The sequence below is a fragment of the Myotis davidii genome, unplaced genomic scaffold, assembly GCF_000327345.1.
Source record: "Myotis davidii unplaced genomic scaffold, ASM32734v1 scaffold73, whole genome shotgun sequence".
NCBI classification, from domain to species: domain Eukaryota; kingdom Metazoa; phylum Chordata; class Mammalia; order Chiroptera; family Vespertilionidae; genus Myotis; species Myotis davidii.
The window spans coordinates 4,663,467-4,674,755 of record NW_006286675.1 but is presented as its reverse complement, the minus strand read 5'-3'; the positions used below and the strand labels follow the sequence as shown (position 1 = coordinate 4,674,755).

General features: G+C 37.8%; 1 pseudogene; it reads left to right on the top strand.

Moving 5' to 3' along the window:
• The first annotated feature begins 1,350 nt into the window (after window positions 1-1,350).
• LOC102769967 lies at window positions 1,351-7,458 on the top strand (annotated as a pseudogene).
• The last annotated feature ends 3,831 nt before the right edge of the window (window positions 7,459-11,289 follow it).

The window sequence follows — 11,289 nt, the reverse complement described above, 5'->3', positions numbered from 1 at the left end:
AGCCCTCATTAGAAACCAACCCTGTGGTTATTTTGATCTCAGACTTCCAGCTTTCAGAACTGTGAAACACTATAAATTTCTGTTTTTAAGCCGCCCCATCTGTGGTGTATTTTGTTATGGCAGCCTGAGCTCACTAATACAGTTGTAACACACACCTTTATTTTATTTACTTACCTATACAGAGCTCATTATGTGCCAAGCACTCTTCTAAGCACTTTACAAATATTAATTTAATACTCATAATAACCTTACGAGGTGGGGCCTACTATTGTTCCCAATTTACAGATGAAGTAATAGAAGCACCAAGAGATTAAGTAACTTGCCCAAAGTCTCATACTTTCTAAGTAAAGGAGCTAGGATCTGAATGTGGGCAGTCTGACTAAAGTCCACGTGCTGAAACCCCACTGTACACAGTTTCTCTTTCTTTCTCCTGGGACTTAACCAGGAGTTCATAGATTCAGGTTAAAACTTGTCTTTACAGAAGTGGGTGAGTGTGAGTGTGTGTGTTTGTATATTTTAACCTAATACCACACCATCCCTCACTGCCAAATAGATAGAATTCACATTTCATAATGTCTTTTAAAACTTTTAAAGCCCCACATTAAGGTAAATGGTCCAGGATTCCTACAAAATATTTGCTGGTCCTTCATGAGGGGCAGACTACTAGACTCCATGGGCTTTAGATGAACAATTTTTATTTCTTACCTAGCAACATTCCACAGAGATATGACAGGAGTGATGTTGTCTTCTCTGTTGGCTTGCAGATAATTTCCTTTAGTTATGCAGAACTTGAAGATTTGCACGAAAGGTAGGTTTCTGCAGTCATACTACACAGCATGGAGGCAAAGAGCTTTTCTGTCTGTGTCCTTGGCTGTCAATGAACTGTTAACCAACATGTATACAGATGTCTAACTTCAACATGTGGAAAATAATCTTTCTATAAAATCAACTAGAAAACCCAAGTTTAATTAATAAATATTCTAGGACATGAGCAACTAGGAAAAAAAAATATCACTGCAGGAAAAGAGGGAATGCTGCATCCCTGGACAGAAAACACAAGGGTTTTGGAGACTGGTGTTGTCTCAGTGGCATTTTCCACAAAAAGCATCAGAAGCTGGACCACAGTTCAGAGGGGAAAGTTAATTCCTTTCCAATTATTAAATGGAAGGAAAGTACACATGTCCAACCTGCTGGACATGCACCATGCCACACACCGTCCCACACCCTGCCCTTGAGAGTTTCAGGTTGAAAGATTTTGTTTGCAGTTATTCATTGCTCAGAATCTTGAGTGCAGGAACCAGAAACACACCTCTTTACTTTCCCATTTCAGCTGACTCACCCATAGCTATTATGGAGATGATGACCGTGAAAGGTCAAGGTAGGGCCTGAAAGGCCAAGATGGTGCCAGCAAAAGTTTGGACTTTGATGAATCAACATATTTGGTAATTAAAAAGAAAGAGTGAGGGAACAACTTCTTGTTCTACATACATTAGGTAGATTTTTCACTTCCCTCAAGAGTAAATAATGGACCCCAGGCTATACAGTGAGCATCTTTTTTTTAAAAAAAATATATTTTATTGATTTTCCACAGAGAGGAAGGGAGAGGGATAGAGAGTTGGAAACATCGATGAGAGAGAAACATCGACCAGCTGCCTCCTGCACACCCCCTACTGGGGATGTGCCCGCAACCCAGGTACATGCCCTTGACCGGAATCAAACCCGGGACCCTTCAGTCCGCAGGCTGACGCTCTATCCTCTGAGCCAAACCGGTTTCGGCTACAGTGAGCATCTTGACAGAAGGTTAGTGACAGAGCCTTTTCCAATCATGACTGAGAAAGCAAAGCCAAAGTATACTGAGCAAGAAGGGGCCAGTGACCTCTGGCCTTTTCTAAACCATTTCCTCTCACATTCAGTCAAAAGCTTGGCTTCTTTAAAATGATCCATGTGGTTTTCTGTCTTGTTCTAATAGGAAGTGTTGACACTCCCCCCCTCTCCCCACCCCAAAGTTATCTCTGGTATTTCCAAACAGGCCAAATTCCCAAAATTTCCACTGCAGAGAAATCCTAAGCAAGTTTGTTGGCAACTTTGTTGGTCTGGGAGCCAGCTCTGCCCCAGGTGTTCTGATGTTGCCATGCACTGCAGGGAGCCAACTTAACATCTGAGAACAAAAGGAGAAAAACATTATGAAACGTGATTTCTACCTGGGATATGCCAGATAGGAAGGAAACAAGGCCTTTGTAAGGAAGCAGGTCTCAGCCTGAATCTCAGTAAAGAATGCCAGGAGGGTGGTGTTGCTGGTGGTGATGGTGGTGGTGCAGAAGGAGGGTCAAGAGTATCTAAATGAGATGCCTGACTCCAGGGAAGTATCATGATGCTGAAATGCCCATAGTGCCATAGGTGCCAGTATCTATCAACCCCAAAGTAGGGATGTGGTTCATTCTGTTGTGGTCCATTTACTTCGGGCAAAAATAAGATGCAAGATCAGATTCACTAACACAAGGCATATGAGAAAACTTCATAAGAAGTCAGGGAACTGGAAAACATTTCTATAACTGAAACATTTGTAGATCTGTGATATCTTTGGAGATATAGCTGGAGAATGGAGTTATAGGCAAGGATTTGGCTGCTTCTCTGGGTCGTTTAACCCAAATGTAAGGCTTTGGAGAATTCTAGTTCTTTGTGTCATGCTGAAGGCCAAAGGAAACATTGCAAACTACTCCCCATTCCAACTGAAGTTCTTTATCACTTTTTTAAGGAGATACCATGACAACATAGCAGGTAGCTTTATGCTCTTTCAGGTCCTTCTAACTTGAATAACTACATTGCTAGTTTATCATTTCCAGCTAAATCAGGCAATACCTGCTATACAGGATTTCTAAGCAAAATAATTTGCTGCAAGAAACTGTCAATTACCTGTCTGTCTTAGTTTCTCTAAATAGATTGACAAAGACCAGAGATATGAAAGGAAAATATTTATGAGAATCAGAGTCCCTGCTCCCTCCACTTGGCACCACCCTTATCTTTCTTGAGTAATGTTAAGACTCTTATTCAGGTTGAAAGCTCAACCTGATGACTTTCCATTATATAATATTTGTATAATTGGACATTTGTTTGTTACTCATTTAGCTAACCATTTACCATGGATGAATCCTAAGTATATGGAAATGAACCAAGTTACATGTACTTTTTGATCAGAAAAGTTTTATCTTACTACAAATCAGACTAAAATTCACACAAAGACACATATTATGTGAGATACTTTATAAAGGGAACATGCATATTATCTGATAATTATTTTAGTACATTGGGTTCAAGTGGAGCTTATAAAAGGTCTTATCAGGTTATTCTTAAAAACAAAACAAAACACCACAACCTGATATCAATGAAAGTGATTAAATATTTTCTCACCCAAGCTAACTTGTGTTGGTTAAATTATGCTGATGGATTGCATAACTGAATTAAGCAGCAGGGATAGCAGAAACCCACTTGAGGTTAAAAGAGCAATGAAGTTAAAATAACTGTGGTTTCCAAAATATTGAGTCAAGAAAATGCTCTGGGTTCATGGAGTGATTTGGAGAGAGAGCAAAAGGAATTCAGTGGTTATGTGGTAGGGTAGTAAGATTTCTGAATCAATAGTCATAGTCCAACTTTTGTTGCCACACTCTGAGGAATTCACTTCTCCCTGAGTTTCATCTATAGAACAAGGTCCTCAGATTAGAAAATCCCTAAGGTTTCTTCTATGTCTACCAGTCTGTGAACTAGGTAGCATTAGTTTATGGTATCCTGGTTTTGATTACTGATACATTTTTTTTTTGTTTAAGTAAATTAAAATTTGTATTACATTAGCATGCTTGGGATTTTTTTCAATGGTTTTTCTAATCCCCTGAATTCAACTTGATTAAATAGGATATTTAAATAGCGTAACACCAGAAACTCCCAGTTAGAATTAATGGCTAGAACTGTCAACTATACTTCCATTTAAAAAAATTAATAGGGTAGGGAGATTATCAGAGCAATCTATCAAAATAGTAGGATGAAGACCTTAAATCAAAGAAAAGGATGAGGTATAGAATACTTGTCTAAATTTCAGCAGCAAAAATATGAGCACTTGGGAATTTGAAGAAGGCCCCGGTGTTCTTAAATATTTCCTTTGGACCATAAACTTTAGTTTAAAAGAATCAAGAAAACATAGAGGATTATCAAAATGAACATTTCTAACACTGAAGAAATAATATAACAAAAAATCCTTGATACTTCATAGGCTGTAAGCAAAGACAAAACCTCTTCAATAAAGGTGGTTATCTGAACGAATTTTAGCCTATAATCTATCTTTGGAAGCCTAATTTTTATAACTTCAATATCTCTTCTCAAAGAAGGAATTCTATAGAAAATATGGAAATCAATGCGTTGTTGCAGAAGAAGGGCAAGATAGGGTACTATTCTAACACATAACATTCATGTCATGGCACTGTGAAGGATAATGCTAGGTAGGCTGCAGTTGGTGGAGGAACTGATGACTGCCTCTCTTAGGGTGGGTTCCCTGAGAAACAGACTCTGAGATGGAGATTTGCCTGCAGGAGGTTCAATGAGAATTCTCTCAAGAGCAACACTTGAAAGGAGTGAGGGAAGCAAGATTGGGCAAAAGTTGAGCTATGATGCAGTTACAACAAAGACTTGAGACAATCCCACAGGAAGTTCGGGAACTGGGATGGCCTTTCAAAGTTATTTCGAGTCAAGAAAAGAAGCCTGGGTCTTTGTACATTCACATAAACTGGTCACTGGATGTGAGCTGCACTGGGGAGGGAGCATCACCTTGGGTAAAGCAGCTCCCTTTGCCTGAGGGCAATGCCCAGAGAGAAACTCGCCTGTGGCTTTAAGCAGCCAATACCGACTGTCAGCTGCTGGGGGAAGGAATACATCAGTCCTGATGAGGGGTAGGGGTGCATTTAGGGTCCTGCACCACCGCATTCACTACTTTGCCTGGTAGTATGGGAATTAACTCTTCACTGTGTAAAAAACTATATAAAATAGTAACAAAATTTTAATGAACAAGAGCTCAGCTCCCAAGCAACCTCATCTATTTGGAAATATCTTCCGAAAAATAAACTGAGTAAAAATGCCTTTGAGCAGATGAAATAGATGTCGCCAAGTCTACTCACTAAAGCTAGTGAACTTGATTCATAGGGATCTCTGCACAAGAAACCTGGCAATATATTGTCTATGTCCATATTCAGTGAGAAATAATAAGACAAATATTTTTTAAATTTCTCAATACAGGAAGTTTTGGCCACTAACAATGTATCTTTGAGGGAAGAGTCAAAGAAAATATCACAAGGGAGAAAAAATCTTAAAGGGCACAAGAGTCTGGAAACATTTAGTGTCATAGAGAAAACGTGTCCTGACATCTCACTATGCCTAAGGGCATCACTGCATTACAGACTATCACTGTGACTGATACTTATAATGATTAGGTCTTCAAGAAAACAATATTCTAGCCCAGCTGGTGTGGCTCAGTGGTTGAGTGTCGACCTATGGACCAAGAGGTCATGGCTCATGCCTGGGTTGTGAGCTCCATCCCCAGTGGGGAGCGTGCAGGAGGCAGCCCATCGATGATTCTCTCTCATCATTGATGCTTCTCTCTCTCTCCTTCTCCCTTCCTCTCAGAAAACAATATCCTATACATTTAGTTTATAAGGAGAAACAAATTTCAGAAAGATTGCTTATTCATAGCTATCCAGGATCCACCCCATTCTCTGAAGGATCTGGATAGCCAAGTTTTTACTCTATGCATGGACATGGAAATTAAAGGTTAATAGGCATGGCTTCAACCAAGGCTTTAGTAGGGAGATGTTCACACCATCCCACAGATCAATGGCAGTGGCTCTATATCCTATTTCCTTCCTTAATCAGGTCCCCTAGGGAGTACACTTGATAAGCAAGAGGCTTAGGTACAGATTCTTTCAGGTGAATTAAACAATTAAATTGCAAGCAGTTTGGAGCATGCTCATTGCCCTCAGCAATCATCTCTTTCTTGCGAACCTAGTTTAGTAAAACTTTCTACCAACAGGTAGAATTCTGCTCGGGCTAAATCATCCATTCAGTCTCTTATCTACTGAGAGAAAAGTGGAGATAAAGAAGACATAGTAAAAGCAGATCTCCGACCAGCTTTCAGAAGCTATGACGTCTATGGGAGTAAGCAGTTGTTCCCTTTCAACTGGCTCATCTAAGTATGAGGAGAAAGTGTTCCTGAAAATTTACCTAACTGGAAAATCAATAGAAATCAATTTTTTTTTTTTTTTTTGTGAAACGCTGAATCATTCTGATGCATGTAGCCAGACGTTTACGCAATTTCTTTTTTTATCACCGGAAGATCTTTAGTAATTGTGGGCACTCCTCTTATTTCAATAGCTTCAGAGGTTGTTGACACCTTAGATTAAGCCACTGGATACATGCCACCTTTTCCATTCATAAAGTGAAAGAACTAGACATATGCTGAAAACCTGAAAGTCATTAAAGAACAGGACTTCAATTTTTTTTCTTTTACCTTGAAGTCTTAACATTCCTATAAGAACTTTATACCATGAAAACAATCCCCTAATCCTTTTTTATTATTATTATTGTAGTGAGAACTCTTAACATGAGATCTACCCTCTTGGCAAATTTTAAAGTGTACAATACAGTTTTGTTGACTATAGGTACAATATTGTATAGCAAGCAGATCTTTAGAATGTATTCATCTTGTTTAAATGAAATTTTATGCCCATTAATTAGTAGATCCCTCCTCCCTGAACCTCTGGCAACCACCATTACACTCTGACTCTATGAATTTGACTATTTTAGATACTTCATATAAGTGGAATCATAAAGTATTTGCCTTTCTGTAACTGGCTTATTTCACTTAGCATAATGGTGCAAAGAGCCCAAGAGCCAGGGTATCTACTATCTAAGGCTATTGGTCAAGCCGTACAGATTTCTGGCCAGACAAACCAACTCCACCTTTAACCAAGTGGTGCTGAAGAGGTTGTTCATGAGTCGCACCAACTGGTCACCTCTGTCCCTTTCCTGGATGATCCAGAAGTTGAAACTTCCTGGCCAGAATGGCAAAATCTCTGTGGTTGTAAGGACTATACCCAATGACATGTTTGTCTAGGAGGTGCCAAATTGAAGATGTATGTACTTCCTGTGAGCAGCCGTGCCTGAGCTGCATCCTCAAGGCTGGGGAAAAATCCTCACCTTCGACCAGGTGGCCCTGGATTCCCTAAGGGCTGTGGCACGAGCCTGCTTTCTGGTCCTTGAGAGGGTGGAGAAGTGTATAAGCATTTTGGCAAGGCTCCAGGAACCCCTCACAGCCACACCAAACCATACCTACTTACCAAGGGCCAGAAGTTTCCTCGAGGGAGAGGCCAGTGGGTCAATCCAGGCTACAAAAACTACTTCCAGATCCTATCTTGTTATTAAAAAGATTTTGGCTGGGACTGCCTGCGATAGCGGGCACCCATTTGCTAGCCACGTACGTGAGTCATCTAAGAGGCAGACCCTGCCATTGCAATCAAGCCTTCAGACGACGGCAGCTGTGGCCAGCATCCTAACTACAACTTCATGAGCCAGTTCTGAATTCCCGAGACTTTGAGATAATACATGTTTGTTGTTTAAAGCCACTGCAGTGGGGATAATTTGTTACACAGCAATAGATAACTAATACACCTACAATATTTTGTTTTGTACCTGTTACAAAATAAGTATTTAATAATTGTTAGCTATTATTACTATTAATAATAAATTCTTTAGAAAAAGAAAAAAAAAAGATTTTGGAACCCTGGCTGGGTGGCTTAGTTTTCTGGAGTGTCATCCTGTGCACCAAAAGGTTGTGGTTCGATTACAAGTCAGGGAACATACCTATGATTGATGTTTCTCTCTTACATCAATGTTTCTCTCTCTCTCTCTCTCCCTCCTTCCTCTCTCTCTCAAAATCAATTTTTAAAAAAACACATATTCTAGGGTGAGGATTAAAAAAAAGATTTTGGATGCTGAAAAATTCATTTGTATTTCTACATACTAGAGAGGAACAATTGGAAAGAAAAAAATTAAAGTACATTTATGATAATATTCCCAAACATATATTACATAGGGAAGTATTTGACAAGGTATATGAAAGACCTATACACTGGAAACTACAAACATATTTAAGATAAATGAAAAGAGAAACCATGTTCATGAATTAAAAGACTCAATTCTTCTCAACTATAGATTCAACAAAATACAAATTGAAGTCCCAACAGGCTTTCTAAAAAAATTAAGTTGACCAACTGAATCTGAAAATTATATGGAAACATAAAATATCTTTAGTAGCCAAAAAAATTTTGAAATTATATTACCTGACTTTAAGACTTAGTATAAAGCTATTATCAACACAGTGTGGTATTGGCATGTGGATTGACCTATATGTCAATGAAACAAAAGGAGAGAGAGAGAGAGAGAGAGAGAGCGAGCGCATTTATTTTCAACAAAAAGTTCAAGGTAATTCAGTGGGAATAGGCTTTTCAACAAATGCTGCTACAATAACTAGGTATCTGTAGGAAAAAATGGACCTCAACCTTCATCTTGCAAAGCTAACTCAAATTTGAACATGGATCTATATGTAAAATAAAAAACACTAAATTCTAGAAATAATCTTAGGAGAAAAATCTTCACAGCCTTAAGATAAGCAAAGATTTCTTATGTAAGATGCAAAAAGAACCAACCATAAGAGAAAAATGAAGAAAAATTTGATCTCATCAAAATTATAATCTTCTGCCCTTAAAAGAAAATGAAAAGACGAGTCATAGAGAAATAAAAGGTATACTGGGGGAACCTTGAATTATTCTGATGGCATTTCTACCTTAGGGAGGAGTGTCAATGAATTTCACAGAAGCAGCGCTGGGACCTGTGTTTTCTCTGAGTCCTGCTCCTTGGGTCTGCCTACCTCCTCCTCTCACCTGCCGGGTCAGCAGTTCCCTTACCAGGGCTGTCTTGGCTTCATTTTCACAGTTTGTGTGGCTCTCTGTAGATGTTAAATAAATGTCCATTGAATGATTAAAAATGGCGATGAGAAAATATTTGGAAGGGCCTCAATCCGACCACCACTAGGGAAAATGTTTCGTAGCTCTGGGATTTTAAAACAGAAAGTTTAGTTTGCCCATAGGGCTTCCTTCTCAAGGTTCGGCATCTTTTCTTGTGTCTTCTGATGTTTTTGTGAATCCTTCTGATGTTTGGTGAACCATTCCCAGAACAAGGTGTGTGTATGTCTTTGTCAAGTAGTAGATCAATTATATTTTTAGAACAAAGTTTTAAATATTATAATAAAATATGCAGGATCATAAAGAAAACCTTTATAGGTATTAAAATATAGTTTCAGAATATTTAAAAAAATAAATTAGTGGTATGGTAATAGAGAATGCTTATTTTTTTTAACATATTAACTAACAAGATCTAGTAGTAGGCCTCATTAATTGCTGTAATTTCGAAGTAATGATGAGCTTAGTGACATTTTGAAATAACTGCAACATCTGTAACAGATCTGAAATATCTATGATTTCTACTGGTAATAAAGTCACAGGAACTGCTAACACTAAAAAAAAAAGAAAAGAAAAGACAATCCAAAAATTGAAAGAATATATTCATTATGCATATATCTGACAAGAGATTTGTATCCATAAAATATAATAAACTCTTACATATTAAGAAGGCAAAGAAACAAATTATTTTTAAATGGACAAAAGGTTTGAATAGATACTTCATAAAAGATGATATACAAATGATCAATAAGCACATTAAAAGATGCTTAACATCATTGGTCATTAGAAATATCCAACTTAAAACCAAAATAAGATACCACCATACACCCCCTAGAATAGCTAAAATTAAAAAGACATACTATCAAGTTTTGACAAGGATAGAACATCCAGGACTGCTATACATTGCTGGTGGGGGTGTAATACAATTCAACCACCTTGGAAAACTATTTGGCAGTCTTCTAGAAAGTTAATGTATTCTTACCATCTGACACATAAATTTCACTCCTAGGTACTCCTCAAGAAAAATAAAAACATATCCACACAAAGGCTTGTCAAAGGGTGTTTATAGTACTTTCACTTATAAGAGCTAAAAGCTGTAAACAACTCAGATATCCATTACCAGATAAATGGTTAAGCCAATTATGGTATATAATGGACTACCATTCAGCAATAGAAAGGAATGAACTATTGGTATATGCACATGGATGATTCTCAAAAATATTGTGCTAAGAAAGAAGCCAGACACAAAAAGAGTACCCAATGTCTGATTCCATTTAAATGAAATTCAAAAAACAGTTTAAACTAATCTTTAGTGACAAAAATCAAATCAGTGGTTGCCCAGGCATGGGTGGGTCAGTGGTGAAGAAGTACAGGAATTGATTGCAAAAGGCACAAGGGAACTTTTGTGGGTAATAGAAATGTTCTATATCCTGATGGGGATGGTGGTTACATAGATATATATATTTGTCAAAACTCATCAAACTGTACCTTTTAGAAATAAGTAGATTTCATTGTGTGTAAATTATACTTCAATAATGGTTATTTTTAAGTTTTATTTATATTTATTTATTTTTAATATATATATTTTTTATTTTAGAGAGAGGAAAGGACAGGGAGAGAGATATAGAAACATCAATGAGGAGAGAGAAGCATTGATTGGCTGCCTCCTGCATGCTCCACACTTGGTATTGAGCCCGCAACCTGGGCACATGCCTGGGAATCAAACTGTGATCTCCTGGTTCATAGATCAATGCTCAACCAATGAGCCATGCCAGCTGGGCTATTTTTAAGTTTTAAAAAAGTATATTATAGTAACATTCAGTTAACATTGATTTAATGCAATATGACTTTTTACTAAATGCTAAGGAAAAACTAACAGTAACCAAAATCAGCTGCTGTACTACACAAAGTAGAATTATCAACATTTGAAATGAAAAAAAAAAAAGAGACCTAACTACATGCTACTAAAGGCATGAAAAAGATAAGATACCATGAAAAATGTTATGCCAATAAATTTAAAATTTTAATGAAATGAACAAGTTCACAGACTGGTGCAGCCACTATGGAAGACAGTATGGAGTTTCCTCAAAAAGCTACAAATGGAACTCCCATTTGACCCTGTGATCCCACTTCTAGGAATATATCCCAAGAAACCAGAAACACCAATCAGAAAGGATATATGCACCCCTATGTCCATAGCAGCACAATTCACCATAGCTAAGATCTGGAAACAGCC